Consider the following 22,108-nt stretch of genomic DNA (forward strand, 5'->3'; position numbering starts at 1 on the left):
GGCCAGTCTGATAGACACTCTTCATTTCCAGCTGGGACAGCCAGGAGTGAGCCAGGAGTGAGCCATGCGCGATTTGCACAGACTCCTGGCTGCCTGAGCTGAACTTTGCTGGGCTGAGGAGGTCACAGCTCCTATGGGCGTGACCTCCTCGGCTCAGCAAAGGTGGCTTGAGGCCCTCCCTTGGTCACGAGGAAAGCGTCACTCATTGACTTCGACCTGGGCGCTTCAGGTTTAAGCCCTGAAGCGCCCGGTGAGAGTGTCAATCAGTGACACTTCATCACAGAGTGGGGTGGGGTCAGCAGTCTCACTGACCCCATCCCACTCAGTGACGAGGCTGGGACTGCTGCCTTCCCTCACTGGCTGACCTAAGGATGTGCGTGCGTGTGTGTGTGTGTGTGTGAAAGAATGAGTGTGTGTGATCTTTTAAAATGAATGTTTGGTGCATGCGTACATGTTTGAATGTTTTGAGGGTTAATGAATGTGCATGCGTGCGTGTGTGAAAGAATGAGTGTGTGTGTGATGTTTTAAAATGAATGTTTGGTGCGTGCGTGCATGTTTGAATGGTATGAGTGTTGTTAATGGATGTGCGTGCGTGCATGTCTGTGTGTGAAAGAATTAGTGTGTTTGTGTGTGCTTCCTGCCCACCCCCCTCCCTCCTAAAGCTGCCGCCCGCCACTGCCTGAAACTATTTTGAACAACCAGTGTGTGTCCTGCAGGCGAGTCTGCCAAATGGCATCTGAGCATTTACGCAAATGTTTGCACAGAATTGTCCCATAAAGTCATTTATTTTCCTAATAACCAAACAGAACTACTAGAAATGCCATCAAACTATAAATCTATTTCTCCTAAAAACAATCACGCAGCGCCACTAAATGTGTTTATTCAAGTCCTTGAACACACATTGTTCCAAGTGTGGAACTGTGGGTGTAGTTTTGTAACAGCCGGTGTTCTAGAAGAATAAATAAGCTTCCTAGCTTTCTCATTACGATTTTTAACAACATTTATTTATTTATGTTTAGTTAATTAAAACCATACATGAAAATTAAAATAGAGAATATAAATGTTAGAACAGTAAAGTGTTTCCCGTTAAAACAACAATCGCAATGATTAAAATGCTGCATGTAAGACACGCAACCTCCTCAACCCCTTTTCTCGTACCAATACTTACTACTATGACGTCTCCAACCTCTGCTCAGGCACTACATGACCTACCTAGAACCAGTCAGAAGGTTCAAAGCAAAGAATCCCCACCTCCCTATCCTCCAAGCACCTCCCATCAATCTGCTGATAAAGAGGGATGGAGACCAGAACACTTTGGGGCATATTTATACTTTGACGCCCGACCCCGCGGGCGTCAAAATTCCACCATGTGCGTTATTTTTTGGAAGGGGGAACCAGCCTTGCGTTAATTATATGCAAGGTAGGCGTTCCCTTCCAAAAAATGACTTTAAGGCCTGTGCCCCTTATTTATACTCTGGCGTCATTTTGACGCACAGGAGGGGGTGGGCCTTAAAAAATGGCGCACAGCCTGATGTGCGCTGTTTTTTAACGCCTGGGTCAGGGCAGGCGTTAAGGGACCTGTGGGCTCGGAAGGAGCCCAGAGGTGCCCTCCCCTTCCGCCAGGGACACACCCTGCCACCCTTGCCCACCCCAGGAGGACACCCAAGGATGGAGGGACCCATCCCAGGGAAGTAAAGGTAAGTTCGGGTAAGTATTTTTTTCCGATTTTTTTTGTGGCATAGGGGGGCCTGATTTGGGCCCCCCTACATGCCACTATGCCCAATGACCATGCCATGGGGACATAAGTCCCCTGGGAATGGCCATTGGGCAAGGGGGCATGACTCCTGTCTTTGCTAAGACAGGAGTCATGTCAATGGAGGTTGGGCGTCAAAATAAATGGCGCAAATCCGGTTTGAGGCCTGAATTTTGCCTCAGACCTGACTTGCACCATTTTTTGACGCACACCCCCCATTTTCCCATACGCCGGCGCTGCCTGGTGTGAGTCATTTGTTTTGACGCACACCAGTCCGCAGTGCCGGCAAACGTCATTCCATTAATAAGGCGCCCGCATGGCGCGTTGGAATGGCGTCAGCCGGCGGTAAAAAATTTTACACACATCTGCGTTGGCGCACTTGTGCGTCAAAAAGTATAAATATGGGCCTTTCTGTTTTCTTCATCTGCTCAATTTGTATCACTTATGCACCATGTAAGCCTTGGGAGATGGGGCATCTCATGGAAAGGCGTTTTAAACTTCCCCTTTAATACTCCTCGTAACTGGGATATTGTGCAGTTCACAGTATCAGGAGTATAGAGGGGGGTTCTCCCTGCAAACGTTTGGTCGCATTCCAGTTTTATTAACAGGCTGAGGGCCGGATTTAGAACTTGGCAGATGAAGGACATAATGGGATCAGAATACGGCTGACAGGATATTCGTCATGTTTGCCAAGTTCAAAATGAGGTCCTTAGTCTTTTGATACTTCTGGCATGATTTCTGTCCTCTGTTCATTCGTCGTGTGCAATCTTTGAGCACTGTGGCAGTTGGGGATTTCCTAGCATGCAGGGAGACCACAAACGCTTCTTTTATGGTGCCATCTTTCAGCCCACCACATTTTTCCTTTTGCTGGTGTGGTGGTATGTTGTTTCTGCCACAGCACGATGGTGGCTCAGCTTTGCTGCATGGGGCTCTGGTTACAGACAGGGTAGCAAAGTAGCGCAACAGCTTTTCCCTTAATCGGCATGTCACCCGCATCTCGGCCGCCCCACTTTTACTTTCATGGAGGGTGCATCAGGAAGCCGTCCTCCTTTATCTTTTTAGTGCGGTGCCTGCTTGTGGCTGTGCCAGCCTCCTGCTGCTTAACAAAGCGGTTGGTAGAGTGGCTCATTTCAGCCACAATTTATTTTCAGCTTGACTACTCTCTCCCCTTTTTGCCTTCCCTGGCCAGCATATCATGCTTACCTGTTTTCCAGCTGTTCATTTTCTGCTGTTCTCTTTCTAGTTCTTGCTCGTCCGACAGATTAAATTGCCCCTTGTTCTTCTGGATTCTGCTCTATCTTGTGGTAGTCATAAGTTTTCCTTTGCTACAAAAAACATAAAGGGAAAAATGTATATTAAAGGAGTAAATTACAGGAATACATGCAGCAACTTATGCTGCATTTTTAAAGTTTTTGGGTTTCAAAGTGCCTTGTTTAATTAAAATCTTTAGGTGGGCACTGGAACAGACAGCCTAAGGTCCGTTGGATCTTTTTATTGGGTTATTTTTCCCTTTTTTTTGTCACATTCACAATGGAGCACAAGAAGCAAGCAGAAAAAAGACTCCATGGTGATAAGAAGAGGTGTAAATTGAATAGGGATATCCCAGTACCATCATCTGAGGGTTAGGTCTTTCTGAGGACCAATTTCAGCTTCTTATTTCTTCTTTGTCTGAATCTTTTCAGAAATCAAGCGATACTCGGAGTTCCTACAATTCCCATTCCTCTTCCACATCTTTTTTATCATCATTAGAGGTTTCATCTCCCTCCTCGTCATCTTCTTGGGATATTAGGATGATGAAACTCAAGTTCCTGAAACTGCTCCCATTAGAGCTGCCTTTATTGGTTAATTATGCTTGCCTCAATTCTGAACAACTAAAGAAGGTAACTGGCACAGAAGTAATGCAGCCCCTCTCCTGCTTGGTGGGCTATAATTGTGGTACCCTTGAGGTAACAATTCCGGCCCACTTCAGTGAAGGAGTGGTAGATTCAATCCACCTGCACAATAGATTTTTGTGTCTAAGCGTGGATAGGGAGAGTGTCTCCTCCTGGGGGGTGGGAGTAGGTGCACTTGGTAGTTGCCACACCCACCAACCTGGGAGTTTTTTCTTGAAATATCCATGGGCTGGAAAACCTAAACAGAAGTATACATCTCACAAAAATCTGGAAGGAGAATGAGATAATCTGCTTTCAGGAGACCTGGTTGGTGGGTGAACAAATCCATCTGATTGGATTTATGAAATTTGTAAAAAAGAGAAACAAAAGTGAGGTCAGGGCACTTAAAAGGAGGCTTGCTGGAGAGCGCACAGAGGTCTTCCTCCCCACTCAGATTCCGAAACCACTCGCTCTGGTGAGACGCCACAACTCACTCCCCCTTCACTGGAGGTCGTTTGGATCTTTGGACTCAGTAAGGAGTGTGGTAATCGGATTAATTCAACATAAATTAATAACACAAGAAACACAAACAAATTTAAACACCCTGACCAATTTGACCACAGGAATCAAAACTCCAAACTCAATCAAGTTTCAAAACTTTATTACAAAAGCCAATGTAACGTAAATGGTGTGCAAAACTAAATTATAAACATACATGCAAATCATAGGCTGACCAAAACATCTAAAGAGATTAAGCCTACTAAACTCAATACTATTAAACACTCCAAGAGAATAATACAAATTAACAGAACTATAATGTGCACATCAAAACCAGTTTTCAAAGCAGATGATGGTGACATCGGTAAATCATCAAACTCAATTAACAATCAGTTTTTGGGCTGGGCCATCCTCATCCCTAATACAAATTGAGACTTGCATGTATGGAGATGGACTAACACATGTGGACAAAACAAAAGAAGAGACGAAAATAATTTGGAAAATCATCCAACTAGTGTACCTCATCATAACAAGCATTTGAAACGCAATGGGTCCTGCGTTTGCTCGATCTAGAGTTATTAGTGTCGTAAATTCCTAACTGGACTTTTCTTGCCAGATAAATTGAAAATGAAAAGTAAAGCAGTTGACATAAGCAGGTCAATTCAGAGCACCCTGGCCACCATGAGCATGAGCGCGAAGGAGAGACACAAAAGGAAAAAGAAGTTTGCTCGCAGTCAAACGTATTGGCAAACGTTATCCATATAACAGGGTCGATAGCCAAGGGGGTAACAAAACTGCCCCAATGTGGGACAAACGTAAAGCATTTACCAATGATAACAAAGGATTTTTGAAAGGTAAGCCCATGAACGAGTGATAGTGATGGGGGTGCAGTGGGAGTGGGTAAAAGCCCACAGATAGATTGCAACACGTCAGAGCGCTTGCACGCTCAACCTAAAAATACGCCAGTGTAATCATCTAAGCTGAAAACGAAACAAAGAACCAAATGAAAATTATATATCTCTTCTCATGGGACAGCAGACAGGAAAGATTTGTAAGTCCAGAACACTCACAGCTTCTAAGCATCAGTGGACAGCAGCATCAGGGGCAGTGCGGAACACGAGCTGCACATAGGGCAGGACAGCAGTTATTGAGCATATTAGTACTGAACAGTATAAGTAAAAGGGTTAAATAGAAAGGATATCTTTAATTCTTCAGAAGACATCGAAGGGTCATTGGGATTCAGGAGGAGAGAGAGTAGCATAACAGCACAGGTCATAAGCAAGACTGACTAAAAGTTTCAAAAGTCTCTCCCGAACTAGAAATGTCCATGGAGTTCTAACTGGTCCTCAGCGTGGACTCATCTTGCGCATATGGATCAATATCCAATGACAATTATTGATGCCCATAAGGTTTGCAACTATTCTGGATTTTCTCAGTGAAGGTGCAACGTCACCTTGATGAGTTCATACAGTTCTACCAAAATATAACTTTTAGAGAAAGTTTGAAACATTGGGTTCCTTTCCCAGGCTTTTACAAGATGGTCCTAATAGTTCTCATGTGAATTAAATGATGCTTCTTGTCTTGTTCGACAGCTAGAGCAATTACTGTTACAGTTATTATTAGTTAAAACCATGTTCTCTGTCTTCAATACAATAGGACATTCTCTAACACATCAGCAACCTAGGAAGTAATTCAGGTGAAAGGGAACAGAATGAATTAGCACTTTCCACTACTCCTGAAAAATGAATTTTCAGGTCTAGTCTAGCTAAGAAAGACTAAATACATATTTTGATGAAATTAATACATATACATTCTATTGCACACCTTACAATTTAATTCAAATATGTAAAGCAAATTATTTAAATGCAATCATTATTTATGCATGATATTAGAACAGTTTAAACATGCATTTGTTTCCTGCACATATGTACCTCACGTTAATAAAGTACGATTAATTAATGATCATTTATTACTCATAACATATTTTCTTCTTTGCTGTTTATCTACAAATAATTACTTTCAATATTAATTCATTTTAGTAGTTCACTAGACTATGAATGGCCAACATCTTTAATGGCAAAACGTGATGTCAAAAACAAATGACTGGCACAATGTCATCCATATTCCAAACGTGCGCATTTTTACATTTCATGTTAGTTTCTCTGTTATACTTTTAAATTAAGATTTATAAGTCATCATATGCTAATTTCTATGCCACTAATTTCTTATTAAAACTTGATCTCTATCAGGGCTGATGAAATTGGTGTCCATAAAATGTAGCAAAGGAGCAAGAGTTGTACCGACAAATAGTGACTGGCTTCTGGCTTACTTCCTGGACTTGTACAATGGGTGCCACCATCTCAATAGTTTAATAATTGCCAACGGTTATGTAAATCAGTGTGAATCCCGAAAGGAAATGTAGGAGGTATTCCACAGGGATTTGACAGCTCTGACAGAGCTTCCACCCCTCCACCCTCCTATTAGGGGATTTAACAATACTATTGATTAGCCTCAGGCCAGGTTGAGGTCAGTGGTAGCGGCATGCTAGGGAGCCTTGGAATTCCAAACACAATCTTCCCAAAGTGCACTCTATTAAAGTATGATTTGCAACTAATAAAATCTCTTGCTGAGTTAGGTTTTGTCAACCTAAATGGCTGGTAAAGGGGGGGATATGCCAGCTCCCCTAACATTTGTGTATGATAATTAGAGCTGTCCTGTTGATTGTATGTTTATACAGGCATAGTTTTTCAACATGGGTACAAGCTTTGAGGTATTAAGAATAAAGGGCAGTGACCACTGGGGCTTAAAAATGGCTTTTCCTGCTTTTTCATACTATAGGGGTGTAGGTCATTCTGATGGAAGTATCTTACCCAAAACGTCTGATGACAGCAATTGATGAAAGACATGCCCCTACTAATGCAATACCAAGTGTCCAATGATCTGGGGCTCACTGGACTGGTACTCTGAGACCATTGCAGAGGTAGTCATACAATAGACCCCACTATTCAGGATGTGCAACCATGAGACCAAAAAAGGATAAACCCAGTGGGTTAAAACAGCCCTGGTTTGATAAGGAGTGCTTAACCACTAGGAAGAAGCTGAGGAGAGCAGGAAAGGCGAAGCACTCTTTGGGGGTATTCATTGGGAAAGAAGGTTACAACTGTAGGAAAGTACCCTCTTTTTGGCATGGTCACCCCTGCTTTTTGCCTGCTGTCAGTGTGTTTTGACTGTGTTCACTAGGATCATGCTAACCAGGACCCAGTGACTGTGCTCTCTCCCTCTAAATGTGGTAGCTTAGGACTTAGCACAACCCACAATTGGCATACTGGTGCCCCCATGTAAGTCCCTAGTATACGGTACTTAGGTGCCCAGCGCATTGGGGCACCAGGGGTTCCCCATGGGCTGCAGAATGCATTATGCCACCCACAAGAGCCCATGCAAAATGCTTCTGCAGGCCTGCCATTGCAGCCTGGGTGAAAAGGTGCATGCACCCTTTAACCACAGGTCACTGTAAGCCACCCCTATGGCAGGCCTTCCTAGCCTAGAGGGCAGGGTGCAAGTACCTGTTGTGAGGACACCCCGTCATAGGCAGGGGTGCCCCTACGAACTCCAGCTCCATTTTCCTGGACTTTGTAAGTGCAGGGAAGCCATTTTACCCATGTACTGGACACAGCTACATAATGGCTACTCTGAACCTGGGCATGTTTGGCATCAAACATGTTGGAATCATATCCCAATACTCTTGCCATTATTGGTTGTATGATTCCATGCACTCTGGGGTCTCCTTAGAGGACTCCCAGCATTGCTCCTATCAGTCTTCTGAGGTTATCCAGGCAGCCAGCACTGCCGCCACCCCACAGGCAGGTTTATGCCCTCCTGATGCTTAGCCTACTCAAGCAGAGGAAGGAAGAACAAAGGATTTTGTTTGGGAGAGGGAGACAACACCCTCTCCCTTTGGAAATAGGTGTTACATTGCTTGGGAGGGGTAGCCTCCCCAAACAACCGGTATGCTTTGAAGGGCACATTTGGTGACCTCCTTGCATAAACTGGTTTGCACCAGTCCAGGAACCTGCCCTGGCACAAAACTGGACAATGTAAAAGGGAGTAACCACTTGGGAGAATCTGAGTGGTCAGGTCAGACAGGTGACGTCACAGCCCCCTCCTGATAGGTGGTCACCCACTTAGGTGACCAATCCCCCTTCCTGGGCTGTTTAGGGTCTCCCTCCAGGGTGGGTCTTAAGATTCGATGTGCAAGATTCCAGCAGGACTCCTCTGCATCATTTTCTTCATCTTCTGGCCACCGGGACTTCAACTGAACCCTCCTGCAACTGACAATCTGGAACTCCAGTGACGACTTCGCTTCCCAACATTTTTCTCTGGCTCCTTATAGCAACTGCAACATTTCCCTGGCTGTGTATCCTCTGAGGGTGATGAGTCTTTAACCAGCACAACAAGCAAGAAAGAATCTCCCCTGGAATGAAGGAGTCACTCCCATGCATCCGTAGCCACCAACTCCAGAACTGCATGGATCCTGGATCACAGGTGGTAGTCTGAAGTGGTCCCCTTGGTCCTCTCTACCAGCTGTCCAACTTGGGAGACCATAAGCCCTTGCCTCGTCTTGCAGGACAGTAGCCCTGTGCACCATGACTCTTGCATCTACCAAGGCTTGTTTGTTCCTCCTCCAAGGGATCTTCAGGCTTTGTGTAGCCCTAGCCTCCAGCACTCATCCCTGCAAACACAGTGTCCTGCCTGCTACTCCAGCAACAATGGCCTCCTCTCCAGGTGTGCTGAGTAGGCCTCACTGCAACTCCTATGCCTGCTGCCTGTGAGTGCCTGTGGGGGCTGCCTCCTCGTCTTCCAACTCACCTCACTACTGAGGGTCACCTGGAACTCCCCTGCATGGGTTGAATCCCCATGGACCTTGCTGGTCCCCAGCAGCTCTACAACTCTTCATCATTGACTTTTGCCTTTGCCAAGGCATGTTGGTGGTTCTCAAACACCACTGACTGACTGCAGCTCTTCTTCCGATCATCTGCATCACTTCTGGAACTCTTCTTCTGCTCCAGTGCTGCAAAGCTGAATCCTTGACTTCATCGTTGACCTGGTCCTGCATCTCCAGAAGGGTGGATAGTGGCTCCTGCCCCAACCTGACACTCCAACTCGAACTGGACTTGGTCCCCTTCTTTTGCAGGTCATTTTCTGTCAGTATCCACCCTTGGTTTCTTCCAGTCTTGATTGGGTCTTGCACCAGTCCTTTTCCAAAGTTTACCTGTGGGTTTGGGGAAAAAAACTGATACTTTTCTCTTCTGGTTGGTGGGGGCACCCTGGAACTTACCTTTTGGGGTTCCTAGTTCCTCCAGCTCCCCTCTACAGATTCCACTTCCTAGGCTGGGGGACTGCCTTTCATATTCCACTTACTTAGTTTGTGGTTTGGTCTCACCCTAGGGCCTTCACTATTTTCTATTGTTTTACTGTTTGGTATTGCTTTCTATGCTAATCACTGAACTCTAAAGTGTATATATTAGTGTAATTACACACCTCCTAGTGGAGTATTGCCTATACAGTATTTTAGTAATTGTGTTATCATAATAAAGTACCTTTATATTTGTAACACTGTGTGGTTCTTTTATGTGTGTAAGTGCTGTTTGACTGTAGCGGTGTTGCATAAGCTTTACATGTCTCCTAGATAAGTCTTGGCTGCTCATCCACAGCTACCTCTAGAGAGCCCTGGCTTCCTAGACACTGCCTACACCTCACTAATAGGGGATATCTGGACCTGGTATAAGATGATAACACCATAGGTGCTCACTACAGACCAGGCCAGCTTCCTAAAATAACTACATAAAAAAGGAGAATGATGCGTTGATTAGTGCTAAGAAGCAGGCTTATTATTAGACAAATTGGGAACTTATGATCTGTACCGTCCATGATAAGTATATGAAAAAATGTTGGAAGCTAGTTCAGAGAGGGTGCAAAAGGTTGGTTTCACTGATAAGGTGCACAATTCCAGAAAATGCTTGGGTCACTTACTTAAGCAACATTCATAAGGCTAGAGAGGTAACTGCTGGAGAGACCTGGGCCAAATTAGGGGAGAAGTCTCTGGATACTTTCTCAGTACAACCTCTAGTAGAACTGTTAGCCTCTGTAAATCTATCCAAGGCAGCAGGGTTGGATAATCTTCCGACAATCATATTAAAGTCTAATCCTAAGTGGTGGGCAACTTTCTTCTCAAACATTTTTGTATCTATGACAAGGACAGGTTTATTTCCGCCAAGCTGGAAAGGTGCAATTATCAAACCTAAATGTAAAAAAGGGAGACAAATGACCCGGGCAATTTCCGCTTGATAAGCCTCCTTGACGTTGTTGCAAAACTGAACACAAAGGTCATCATTATCTCTCTTAAGAATTGAATCGAGTGGAATGATATTGTCCCTATGAAACAAGGAGGCTTCAAGCAAGGGCATTCAATGGTTGATCTCTGTTTCAGCTTGTGAGCACTGGGGCAAAAAGCGATGGAAACAACAAGGATTAGCTTTTTTGTTTTGTTGACTTTAGCTCAGCTTTTCACCTTGTGGATCATAGTATTTTGTGGTAGAAGCTATAACAACTGGCAATTCCCACTAGACTTTTAGCAATACTTCAGGAACTATAGTCACAGAACAGTGCCCAAGTTAAGCTTGATCTAAAAGTGGCCTTATCGAAAAGAATTCCCTTAGAAAATGGGCTGAGGTAGGGCTGTGTTCTGACCCCCACCTGGTTTTCTTTGTTTCTTGCAGTCCTCCCTAGAGCCCTTGCTACCACCAATTCCTTTTCACCGAAAATGTGGGCCAGACACATTCCATGCCTCCTTTATGCAGAAGGTTGGGCCATTTTAGACCTGACTCATGTAGGCCTACAGAGGAAATTGCACAGATTTAACATCTATTGCGAGGCCAACTAACTCAAGGTTAACCTGGAAAAAAACTTCATAGCTTTTGGGAAAAGCTGTGGCTTTACAAATGGTGTACTTTAAATTTAGAGTGGCTTCCCACGAAAGGTGAACTGAAAAAGGCCTGTAGAAGAGCGTCAATGCTGTCTGATTTAGAGTATGTAAAGAGTAAACCCTCTGCAAATTATATGTTGGAATTTTGGGATAATCAGAAGGTGTTCCTGTATATAGCTGCCTTGCCAAATGCCCAGCTATGCCTATTTCTATAACTATCTGGATCGCTTTGAATGTTTGCTATCTATGGCCTGAGAAGTTTAATGCATGTTTGGAAAATAACTGTCCATGTGGATGAGGATTTCAAAATGTTAATGCTAATTGTTTATTAGTTTGGTTATATTTTTATTGGATTTGATATGTGATTTTAAAACCACTTTTTTTATAAAATATAATATCTTTCATCTTAATGAAGCACTTGCACTTTTGGTGAACATAGAATTCTTGGATGTTTCATGGGCCCTCGCAAATTTTAAAAAAATAAGTTTCGGTTAGTAATGCATTGATTGACATTTTAGTCCGGTTAGATTAGCTGAAGTCACATCCAATGGATCGAGTGATAGAAGTATTACACAGTAATATATGTGTACTTTAGCTTTGCTGTGTAGAGTGGAGTTTGTGGGGTCCTGTGAGTAGTTTGGGTTTTGGATCCTGGAATGGGCACAGTGGAGTGTGTAGGGGGGAGTTACATTTTTATGTGTATGTTATGTATTTATTGTATTAAAGACAGTTTGTCTAAACATTAATAAACTTGATGTGAACTGAACTGCTACCAGGTCTACATATATCCAGAAACAAAACCCTTTGGCTCTTTTCAGGTACCTGGGGGACAATCTGAATATCCCTATGAAAGATGACTTGCCTGATACTAGTTCTGCTCTTTTCAACAGCTTCATTATCACCCTCCCTACTTGTTTGGCAGTGAACAAGGAAGTGTTAGATCTGCGTCTGAAAGAATAGAAGAATCCTGAGAAGGCTGACCTTCCCAAATATTTAACAAGCCTCCATCCCTTAGCGAAAGGTGATGTAGAGTTTCCATCTTCAATTAAGATTGACCCTATGCTTTCTAATTTTGTGGGCCGTCCTACTATTATGACTGTGGAGGTTTCCATTTCATATCTTGTAGACCGTAAGATAAGATCCTCTTTAAAAAGACATTTCCCTGGATTAAAGTTGGCTCTTCGTTTTGCCATTTATGCGGTTTATGCCTCTCAATCCCTTGTTAAGGACTTTCATTCACTCAAATCTGCAATTCAGGAGGGGGCTGAGTGTTCATATTTGTTTCCCAACATGGAAACACAGGCTACCTTTCTTGCTGATGTTTCCTGTGATATTATAAAAGCTTCTGCTTCCTCTATTGCTTCCACTGTTTCTGTTCAATGCCACATATAGTTAAGAGACTGTAGGGTTGATAGTGCTCAAAACTCTAGGTTCCTCCATATGCCTTTTACTGGCAACAAACTCTTTGGTAAAGATTTGGAGGATATAGTCCATAAGGCTTTTCAAAAACAGAAATATGCTCAACTCTTCAAGTTTCATCCAAAAACAGATCTGTCTCACAAGACAAGGAAGAGGTACTCCCCCGGGGATGCAGGGTAGCAACACACAGCCTCCCACTCTTTTGCCAGCAGATAGTTTTCTTAACACCAGCTTCCTCCTCCTGTAAAGCCCTGGAAGCACTCCTGATAATGCAGACCTTCCAGTGGGAGGACGCCTAACATTTTTTTATCCAAAATGGCAAAAACATGGTTCTAACCCCTGGGTGTTACGTATCATTGAAAGTGGTTACTCACTGATTTTTGCCAGTAGGTCTCCTCAGTCAGGGCCAGTGCATTCACCCTTCCTAGGTAACTCTTCCAGCGTTTCCGTCCTTGCACAGGAGATTGCAAAGCTAGTCTAGAAGAGATCAGTTATACCAGTTCCAGAAGACCAAAAGGGAAAGGGCTTCTGTTTTACTGTATTCCTTGTCCAAAGTCCTTCAGGAAAGTTCAGATTAATAATCAACTTGACAAACTTGAATTTATTCTTGAAAATGACCTGATTCAAAATGGACATTCTTCAGAAGATAATTTCTGTAATTCACTCAGGAGAATGGATGGCATCAATTGGACTTGAGGGATGCCTACGTTCACATTCCAGTATACCCACCTGATCAGCAGTTTCTTTGCCTCTGTGTGGAAGGCCTTCATTGGCAGTTCAGGGTCCTTCCTTGGCAGTTCAGAGCCCTTCTTTGTGGTCTCTCAACATCTGCAAGGATCTTCACCAAAGTAATGGCTTCATTTGTAGCTCATCTCCACAAACTGTGTGTGTTAATTCACCCTTACCTGGATGACTGGCTTCTAGATTACCCATCACAGATTGTTCTTCAATCTCAGATAACTGATATGTCAAACTTTACAGGACTTTGTTCTTCTCATGAATTGGCAGAAATTGCATCTCAAGCCCACTCAGGATCTGCAGTTGATCGGTGCTCTTTTCCAGATGGATGTTGAAGTAGTCAGTCTCCCTCAGGTCCAGGCACAGACCCTACGGAGTCTGTTGCTTTCTCTAGGACATAGACCAGCTGCGCCAGCAAGAGATTGGTTATGCCTGCAGGGTTACATGGCATATAAGCTTTTATTTGTATTGATTACATTTATGATGGCTTATTACTTCCCACTTCTTATTCCACTCTGTCTCATATTTACAGGCTGCTTGTGTGTTTGTGGTTCCCAGGGCTGGTCTACACCTTGGTCCACTGGTGTGACACCTATATCACATTGGAAACTGGGATTTCAACCTCTAGAACACATGGTGCCTGTTTCAACTGACATCTGGCAAATTATGCTATGGCGGTTGGATTCTATGAATCTCACCAGTGGTGTCCCTCTAGCTCTTCCCCCTCATCGGGTTTTGATAACAGATGCAAGCAAAGTAGGGTGGGGTAAGGACAATGTTCAGGCTGACAGACTAAGCAGTGTTTTTCCTTCTTCCCACAACTTCTGTCTGGATCCTTGTATTTTAACCAAGTTGTTTAAAAAAATTGCCACTCCCCAAACAGATCTCTTTGCCAAAGCACACATTCTCTGCTGCCAATGTTGTTATCCAGGTTCCAGAACCCAGATTGCTTGGGTGTAGGTGGTTTCACCTACTCTTGGCCCCCTTGTCTTGTATGCCGTCATTCTATTTCCCTTAATTCCCAAGTTCTTGGCCAGATTACGACAGGAAAGTGTGTGCCTCATTCTGGTAGTCCCCTTTTGACCTTGAATAGGTTGGTTTCCCCTACTGAAATTGATGGTTAAAGCTCAGGAATGGGTTCTGCCAACAGGCCTCTATCCCATCCAGCCTCTAATTCTTCCCCCAGACACATGCAGAAGGATGTGTCTGACAGTACGGCTCTTAAACTAAGGGGTTTGAGGTTGCAGGGTCTTTCCTCTCCAGTGGTGGACTCAATCCAAAATTCTAGGAGGCTGTCCACTAGGAAGTCCTACGATCCTCATTAGTCATCTTTTTTCAATGGTGCGTGCACAGGCCTTTAAATCCTACTAAATGTCACTCTTCCTGGGTCCTTCAGTTTTTAGAAGACGGATTTAAAAAAGGTTTGGTTATCTCTATCTTAAAGATCCAGTGGGCAGCCATTAAGGCGGTCATTAGGGCTCCTCGGGGTGTTCCAGAAATGAATTTCTGAGGTACTTGCCTTCTTAAGGACTTTTCTTCGATTAAGCCACCTGTACGGTCTACTGCCTCTGCTTGGGATCTGCCCCTAGTTTTGCTTTGTGAAGGCTCAGTCTTCTGAAGGCTCACAAGTGAATGAAGAGTGCATTGGAATTGATTGGTGACCTGGTATATGAGGAGGAATGATATTTTAAAATCAGACATGATCTCCTCATAAATAGACAAGTAAAAGAAGTGAAGAAGTCTGAGGATGTATTTAAGGGACTCCCATCGTACTAGTCCTGAAGAAGACCCATTGTGGAGCTGGGATTTGGCCAAAGGTATAGAGGGGTCGAAACGTCGACAGATATATCATAGTCTGGATTGGTTTCTGCAGAGGGTCTTTGGAGGATTAAAGGAATTGATTTAGACTCTCTGAGGATTTGGAATGGAGTTAATGCAGCAAACAGAAAATAACTGTTTTTAATGTTTTTTGTATAGGTTTTTGATTAATTGGAATATGTATTATTATTCTTTCTATCTATCACGAGCACTTTTTCTCACACTATCTGTCCTTTGGTGTGTTGTTTTACTAGATGGGTTGTCCATATAGGATGAATATATTAAATTGATATTTATGTATAAGTAAATAAATAAATGAATATATATATATTTATATGAACAAATAGTTTTTTTTTGTTTTCACCTATGTTGTTTTATGATATATAAATAATTTGTCGATCTTTCCCCGTTAGGGCATTGTTGTATGTAATGATTATCTTCTACCCAGCCCGATGGGGTTTTTGGGTTACCCTCTGTGATTTATAAGTACCTAGTTTTCAAGGCCTCTCAGTCTCAATTAGAAAATGTGAGTTTAAAGTTTCTTTCATTAAAGATATTCTTTCTGGTGGCTATAACATAAACTGGCAGACTGGGGGAAATGGGGGTTTAATCTGTTTGACCTCCCTATTTACAAATATTTGCTGATAGATTGATGCTTAAACTGGAGCCAGAGTTTCTCCCCAAGGTTGTTTCCCCTTTGCCTCAGCAACAGGAAACAACATTGCTCTCTTTATTTGCCAGCTCCCTCTACTCCTGAGGAAGAAGCATGGCACACCTTGGATCTTCTGATTGCAGTGAAAAATATAATTATCTAGCACACTAGAGTTCAGACAATGTGACAATTTGTTTGTACCTTCTGACATTTTCCTTCAGGGTCAGAAGGCATCTACACCTACTTTGAATCGATAGATTAAGCCCCTGATTTCTATTGCCTATGACTCAACATGCACAGATGTCAGGTGGAGTCCAAGAGAGATCAGCTAGAGGAATGGCGGGCTCCTGGGCAGAGGCTAGTGGTGTTGCTATAGTGGACTTAGGTAAAGCAGCCTTTGGACGACTCCCTCTACTTTTATATCTCATTACAGATTAAATGTGGGAGATTGTTTGAATTTTGGTACAAGTGTTCTGGCTGCTGCTAAGGCATGATCAATATGGTCTGCTTTTTATTTGATTCTTGGCTTGCAATACATGAGTTGTCTTTGCAACATTCAGGAGTCTGTTTGTTTTTATTTTTGGGGGATTCAGGTTGTTCTTGCACAGATTTGGTATATCCTCACAGTAGTAAGTATTGGTAAGAGAAAAGGAGTTGAGGAGGTAATTATTTAATTAGTTACCGGTAATCTTCAGTACCCCGAATACACTTTTTCTCATACCAATACTTAGAACCCTGCATTCCTTTTTCCCGGGACAAAACCTGAAACCCCCTTTTACTTGGGGACATACAGGAAGTGTTCTGGGCTACTGTATCCCTCTTTGTCACCAGATTAGTGGGAGGAGCTTGGAGGATAGGAAGGTGGGGTTTCTTTGCTTTGACTACTTTCTAATTTAATGGGACATTACCAACATGTCTTACAAGAGCTGACAATGAATGCTTTGATTTTGATAGAAGAGGGCCAGCACTTCTCAGCAGGGATATTATAGTTGGACAAAGGCAGGGAATACTGTGAATTGAGAGCCTCATTATGAGTTTTACGGTCGGATGAGCCAACCGCCAAACTCACGGGGAGCCTGCCACGATCATCCCAGTGGCATCCCCCTAAAAAATATTACAATGTTCCTGTCGGGCTGACCGGCGGGAACAGTGCTTCGATATTGGTCTCGGTTCTCTTAAGGGAGCTGAGGTGAATACAGTGGCACACCAGCACCATTGGAATGCACACTGTCTGCAACATAGAAGGTGTGCATTCCGATGGTGCTGGGCGGGGAGGCCCCTGGCCAACCTTGGCCCCCAGCACTGACTTTCCAGCAGCATTTCAATGGCGGAGTTTAGCACCGCCGTGGCTGAGTACAACTCAGACTGATGTCAGCCTGTTGGGAACAATGCTCCTGGTCGGATGGCATTCCCCTAGTGGGTCCGCCCACCAGGTTTGTAATGTGGTGGTCAGTCCACCTGGAGTGTGGTGGTCGGACCGCCACATTCATAATAAGCCCCTGAGTAACTCCAACTTGTTTACAATAGGCCATAAGTGAAAGAACTAGAGCTCAGACTGAAAGAAGTGCGAGTTTCACACAGTGGCTGTCAGTTGGTCAAAAATATGTTTGGAGTGCGTGGCCTTCTCATCCCTGGCCTCTCTGCAGAGCGCACAGAACAATGGTCACGTGTTCCAGCTATAATTATGAATCTTTTCAGATCTGTGTGACGCAGGTATACAGTTGTCAAAATATTGAAAAGGCAAAACTAAAAATTATAAAGTAAAAATTCAGTGTTTACAAGAAACTGGGTGCATTGTTTGGGGGTGGTGAAGTGAAGGTGGAATCTACAATGTCCCTTACCCTCCACTCCCCCATGCTACTTGGCATCCACTCTTTGACAGCAAGATAAGGGGCATATCTTCCAATAAAGTTATCTACTCATAGAATCAGGAGCACTGGAAGTGGGGGAGCAGAATGCTCTACAGCAGCCTCCAAAAAACCCTGCTGAAATTCAGAAATAAAAAAGACAAAAATGAGGCCATTACCTTTTGTTTAATTTGCTGAGTGTTCCAAAGTAGAGGTCAAGTGTCATACATACTGCTGCTTGTTTAACATGGACTGGTGATTACTTTTCCCTTGACTGCAAAGTGAGGGAGTTTTGTAATGTGAACCGAGTGACACTTGCTGCAGTACAGAAGTATGAAATGAAAGGCTACAGGATGTTAAATGTTGTAAACACACAACAACATTTAAATACTTGTAAATGAAAGTAACAAATATGGCAAAATATATCAGCAGTAAGAAACCTTCACATTTGTTATATTCCTGAGATGTGACGGAAACAAAGATTTTAATACTTAAAAACAAACCAAGACACTTTCTTGCATAGTGCACACATTATAAATGTAGGAGAAATATGATTTTAGCATTTTATTGTTGGTGCACTACAGGGATTTAGCAGTAAAGCTGCAACTCTGAAAATAATTTAATAGACTCTTGAAAAGTCCATTCAAAAGGGAAATGAGCTCTATACAAAAGACAGAATGTAACACAACATATTGTATTAATTTAGGACAATGTGGTCCGAAATGCAATGGATACACACTATTCATTCATTAGTATTTTGCGGATTAGGTGTGGCTTTCTTGCTATACTTGTGTAACACTTTTTGGATTAATTTGGCATTTCTGGTCAAAGCATCAACAATTTTAAAATGTGGACTGTTTTTAATTTGAATCTGTATTGTGACACTTGAGAAACGAGTGTCTCTAATAACATCATACTATCCCTTGCAGTTACATGTATGTAGTATTGTATATAGCAACAGTGCACTATTTATTCACCTTATCACTTTGCACTGCACCATCACCAGATAGGAGCACCTTTATACAATATTTGACATTACTTGACTTTGAGATTAACTTTCTGCAGTAAAATAAAATGCATCAAAGTCTAAATAATCGCTAATTGTGGAAAGGGTTCTTTAAGAAACTATTGCAGTGGTAGTCAAAGGCTACACTTCCCCTGTGGGGATCATTTGTGCCTTTAATTTCTGTTTTTTCTGAAACCTTCTTGAGTGTAGTACAGTAGGTGGTGTGTTTCGAGATGGCTTGTGAGTTGCTTGTTGATGGACTGTGGCTGGGTAGAGGTCCAGGGAAATTGGTTGGATTTGCTTAATTTTCTCAGGTCAGCCGATGAGTTCTTGAGGAGGGCATTGCTTCCAGTCTTCCGGGAATGTGGCGGATGTGATGGAGGTGTTGATAATGTGGGGGTGGATGTTGCTGATTGGTTGATGCTCCAAGGTTGTAAACATGGTAGGTGCATGGACCAGTTGGAGCCCCTGAATGGTTGGTCTGCATGATCGGCACTGAATCTTCTCTGGGGAGAGTTTTCCATTTGGTGAGGTGGTTGTCTTGGTTGGTGATGAGCAAGTTGGTGATGAGATTCCCCAGGTTCCGGCTGGTGTGCAAATTGCTGTATATCTGTGCGATTTTGCTGTGGAAGAAGTCTGATAGATTATCGCAAAGTTCTTGCGTCGAGGTGATGCTTTTGATGGAGGCCAAGGGTATGGTGAATTCCTTCATGTTTGAGCAGATCGTGATGCAGCTGTTGGAGCTCCCTTCAATGCATTCAGCTAGCATTCTTTTCTTATTATCTCTCAGTTGCTGGTGTATCTGAGTGCAGCTTTGTAGGTGGTTCTACTGGTCATTTCATGGCTGGCTCTCCATTTTCTTTCTACCTGTTTGCAGTGTCATTTGGAGTCTCAGAGGTTCTCTGTGGACCAGCTGGATATCTTGTTGGTTCTTATTTGTTGTGTTTGATGGAAGTGAGGGAGTCTGCATGATTCTTGATCCAGATGTTAAAGTTGGTGATGTCCTTGTTGAGGTTTTACATGGGGATTAAGTTGATTCGAGCGGAGGGCGCTGAGCTAGTCTGTTTCTGAGATTTTGCTCCAGTTGTGTCTTGGTAGGCTGATGCTGGTGGGTGCACTGGTTGGTGGCGTATTGATTTCAAAGGGGATGATGAAGTACTCGGTCCAAGTAAATGGGATAGTGGAGTTGTACTTGATGCCATTGCTGGTGGTGAAGATGGGGTCCAGTGTGTTTCCTGCGATGAGCGTTTGTTCTGTGACAGTCTGGGTTACTCCAATGTTCAGGCTTTCAAGAACTGCTGTGGAGCAGGGGTCAGTATTGTCTCCTAGGTGGAAGTTTAGCTTGCTTTGCTGAGGAGTATGAAGGCTCTGGAGTTAATGATAAGAGGGGTGATGAAGTTGGTGATGAGACTGATGAAGGTAGCTCATGGTCCAGGTGGTTGGTAGAGGAGGGTTCTAATTAGGGTAAGGTTTTAAGAGATTTGAAGCTTGACTTGCTGGTGTTCAGTGAAAGGGGAGGTGCTCTCCATGGACACTGAGCACTTGATGGAGGTCTTGTAGATGATTGTGAATTCACCTCCTGGCTTGTGACGGAGGTTCTGTTGTGGAATCTGGTAACCCATGGCGATGTCGGGGGCCTATGTGTAGTTGAGCCAGTTTTTCATGAGCAAGAGAAGGTCCAGTGCATTGTTGCTTAACAGGGTCCAGATCTCTGTTGTGTGCTTGCTGAGAGATTGTGTATGGAGTAGCATGCATGTAATTGAGTGTTGGGGTGCGGGTTTGGTCTAGTGTGTTGTGTTGGGTGTGGGTGTTGATGATTTTGCTGTGGGGATGTGCGAGTAGGATGCTGCAGGTGAAGTGGCAGTGGCTGAAGGTTCCTACAGTGATGTGTGGTGGGTCAGCATTGAAAGGCAAACCATCCTGTGTTGAGTTATCGAAGGAGCACTTTGGAGTATCGCTGGGGATTGATCCGACCAGGGTTCGTGGCACTGGGTGCAGGCCAGTTGCAGATGGGCTTGCCTTTGGTGCACTTGTGGTGTGCCAGGGATGCAGATGCATAGTGGCTGTCATTAAGCAGGTCCTGGGAAGTAGGAGTAGGTTTGCAAGGACAGTGGGCCAGGCTATGCTGTAATGCAGGAAGAAGTAGAAGACACAGAAGAAGCAGGTGAGGAGCGGGGGAGTCAGGAGGTGTCACAAAAAGGCACGAAACAGGTTAAATTAAAAAGAGCTGTCAGAAAAGGCACAAAAAAAGAGATAAGGGCTGTCAGAAAATGCACAAAAAGGAAATAAGAGCTGTCAGAAAAGTCACAAATAGGGAGAATGAAAAAGAGGTTAAAAAGGAGGAAAAGAGCTGAAGTAAGAGAGGTGAGAGATGTGAGAGAGAGAGAGAGCAGCAAGGAGCGAGGCGGGAGCCTGAAAGGTGAGAGAGCTGGGTCTAAAAGGACCTTAACTGTTTGGAGGACCGGTCCAGGGAGCCGAGCTGGACCTAGGCACCTCTTTCTGTTCATAATTGTGCCATTGGGCATCTTTAAACACGTGCACTGGGCACAAACATTAACATTGCAATGGATTACAATGCATGCGCTACCCTCAGGGCAGCCACAAACTCGGGGCCACCCTGTGAGCAGCTCATTCAGTGAAATACGAGTTGCTACTTTCATCAGCCCCTCCATTTTTCACTGTGCAGGCAGCACCTGCCTGCACTTTAGAGGGGGGAAAATGTGACTGCATCTGCTTGCAGGGGGATGTCTGGATGGGGTCAATTGGACCCCATTTGTCTCCTACAGAGGGCTGCCGTCAGGGGACGCACTGCTACAAGTGAGACTCCTGACAGCTTCTTTGCCTATGCACTCACATACATAAAATGTAGCCTGCGCAGAGGCAAAGAGATTCCCTCATTTGCATGAGGCCATGCCCCCATGCAAAAGAGGGATTGCCTTCTCAAGATAGGGTTGGTGATACATGTGTGTCCATGTTATCAGTATTACAGAAGGGGCCTAGGATGCATCTGTGGCCTTCTGTAATTCCAAACTGCTCTGTGGGTGCATAAAGCGGGCACACACATCCATTGCACCCCCCAGGGCACTTTGTGTAATATAGCCCCTAATGTTAACAAAATTGCTTTCAGTTAGGAACTGTTATCTACTTATGCACCAGAACATATTAAAAATTACCTTTTGTCTTTATATGACCATCTATTAAAACATAGACAAGTGCTAAATATGCTGATATTTGCTATGACAAATGGTGACAAACCGAGCCTACCCTGGCAATGCACAACATATTGTCATCCTAAGGTCGCCAGCATTCTTGGTGCGGCTATGGAGAGCGGGAGTACAACCTGAGTTTTCTGTTTCTATCTGGAGAGCAGGATGATCTAATGCTCAACATAGTAGTTGAAGCAAAGGATTTTATGGACACCTTGTCCTTTATTTGGATTCTCTAACAAGCTGCCAAATTTGTATGTGCAATCTTTTCCATGTTTCTTTTATCTCCTACATACTACATGCCTCAGGTGCATACTT

At 43.7% G+C, this 22,108-nt stretch overlaps 1 protein-coding gene across 1 annotated transcript in view; it reads left to right on the forward strand.

Annotated features, from left to right (window-relative positions):
• The window catches only part of LOC138259541 (coiled-coil domain-containing protein 170-like), a 439,156-nt gene that overhangs the window by 158,721 nt on the left and 258,327 nt on the right, over window positions 1–22,108 (forward strand). The gene's annotated exons all lie outside the window — the stretch shown is intronic.

Source organism: Pleurodeles waltl, chromosome 9, assembly GCF_031143425.1.
Source record: "Pleurodeles waltl isolate 20211129_DDA chromosome 9, aPleWal1.hap1.20221129, whole genome shotgun sequence".
Classification (NCBI taxonomy): Eukaryota; Metazoa; Chordata; class Amphibia; order Caudata; family Salamandridae; genus Pleurodeles; species Pleurodeles waltl.